This window comes from Procambarus clarkii, chromosome 37, assembly GCF_040958095.1.
Source record: "Procambarus clarkii isolate CNS0578487 chromosome 37, FALCON_Pclarkii_2.0, whole genome shotgun sequence".
Taxonomy (NCBI): Eukaryota; Metazoa; Arthropoda; class Malacostraca; order Decapoda; family Cambaridae; genus Procambarus; species Procambarus clarkii.
In genome coordinates this window covers 33,469,433-33,471,981 of record NC_091186.1, presented here as the reverse complement: position 1 = coordinate 33,471,981, position 2,549 = coordinate 33,469,433, and positions in this window count along the sequence as shown.

Sequence of the window (2,549 nt, the reverse complement as noted above, 5' to 3'; positions counted from 1 at the left end):
GCGTGAGAACAAGGAGATAGTTGTCAGGAGAGGTGACAACTCGCCAATATATGTTATTCTTAAAAATGACGAATATCTGGCGAAAATGAACATCATACTCTCTGACCAAACAAAGTTCCAAAGGGTAACGAAGGACACTACAGCCGAATTAAAAGCAAAGGTCAACAAACTGATCGAAACTGTGAACGCCAAGAAATCCGGACTCCACCTGCCAAAGATTATTGGGGAATATAAACCTGGATATGCGTATGAAAATGTCAAGACACACAAGCCTGGAAACCCACTTCGACCAATCATTAGCCAGATACCCACACCCACGTACAGTCTGGCGAAGCGACTCAACGGCCTGCTGACTCCTTATGTTCCTTGCACCTTCAAACCTGAATTCCCCAAAGGAATTTGTTGACTTACTGCGGGGCACACGGGCCACAGGGATAAGAGCCTCGTTGGACGTAGAATCGCTGTTTACCAACGTACCTGTGGACGAGACAATCGTGATGATAGCCGACAGAGTGTATCGTGATCCAGCCTGTACTCCTCTTGACATACCCGAGAATATTCTAAGGAAACTACTCCAAGCTTGTACTAAAGAGGCACCCTTCTTGAGCCCGGATGGGCACATGTATAAGCAAGTAGATGGGGTCGCCATGGGTTCTCCCCTAGGTGTCCTGTTTGCAAACTTCTACATGGGTACCATCGAGCAAAAAGTCTTAGTCGACATGAACTTGAAACCGGCCATATACTGCAGGTATGTTGACGACATTTTTACACAGGTACCTGATGTCAGACATCTGCAGGAACTGAAGGAGGCATTTGAGCAGAGTTCCGTGCTGCGTTTCACTTACGAGATGGAAAAGGATGGGAAGCTGCCCTTTCTAGATGTAACAGTCATGGAAAAGAGCGGAGGTTTCCACACTGCAGTCTACACTAAGGAAACGAACATAGGAATGTGCCTAAATGCCAACAGCGACTGCCCAGACAGGTACAAGAGGAGTGTTGTTAACGCATATGTCGACCGTGCTCTAAGCCACAGCTCAGAATGGAAGCAAGTCGACGAAGAACTCTGTAGGGTAAGGCAGGTCCTAGTCAACAACGGCTTCTCCAATGGTTTCGTCGAAGACATCATAAGAAGGAAAGTGAAACGCCATGTAACCTCTGAAGAGACAACTAACACAACACCTATACCCCCTATTAGACTATTTTACAGGAACTTCTTTTCCATAGCTCATAAAACAGAGGAAAGGGTCCTGAAAGATATTGTTAATAGAAACGTTATCCCTACAGACAAAAATCAGAGGATACAACTGACGATTTACTATAAAACCAGAAAAACGGCCAGCCTACTCATGAGAAACTCTCCAGACACAAAGCAGAACGCTTTAAAAGAGACCAACGTCGTCTATGCCTTCAAATGCCCACTTGGGGACTGTAAGCTCCAAAAAAACCAGTATATAGGCAAGACAACAACATCTCTTTCTAGGCGTTTAACGATGCATAAACAACTTGGCTCCATTAAGGAACATATAATCTCTTCCCACAACCAAACCATCGCCAGAGAAATCCTAGTAAACAACACAGAAATCATCGATAGATACAGCGATAGCAGGCGGCTTGACGTTTGCGAGGCAGTACACATTAAGAAGTCAACACCAGCAATCAACAGCCAATTAATGCACAACTATATTCTACCCACCTCAAGACTCCGCTCCAATATAGAAGCATCAAGAAATATGGACCAATAGGCTTTCTACAATCACTTCCATTTCAATACCCATTGTTTCGTGTTCTGTCTTGTGTTGATGAAATTAATACCCTATTAATGCCACCTCTTGTTCTGTCTTGTGTTGATGAAATTAATACCCTATTAATGCCACCTCACCCCATCCACCTCACTCAAATGTAGATATAAACAAAATCGGAGATGCGTAAGTTCTATTCAGTTGTGTATTTGTAAACTAAAGTCTTTGAAAATGTAATAAGTTTCACGAAACGCGCTCGTGTCGCGTCAGACTAGAAATAAAATTGAATTTTGGAGAATTGATTTTTGAATTACCTCCAACAGTGAAAAGAAATGTACGAAAGATTGAGAAAATTCGTGTTAGAATTATTAATCTTACTTTTTCGGTCATATTTAATAATATATATATATATATATATATTTATATATATATATATATATATATATATATATATATATATATATATATATATATATATATATATATATATAATGTAAAATACACGTGATTGGTCAGGTCAGTCGTCCACCAGGGCTGAGAGGGAGCACGACCACCAGGGCTGAGAGGGTGCACGACCACCAGGGCTGAGAGGGTGCACGACCACCAGGGCTGAGAGGGTGCACGACCACCAGGGCTGAGAGGGTGCACGACCACCAGGGCTGAGAGGGTGCACGACCACCAGGGCTGAGAGGGTGCACGAACCACCAGGGCTGAGAGGGTGCACGAACCACCAGGGCTGAGAGGGTGCACGACCACCAGGGCTGAGAGGGTGCACGACCACCAGGGCTGAGAGGGAGCAAGAACCACCAG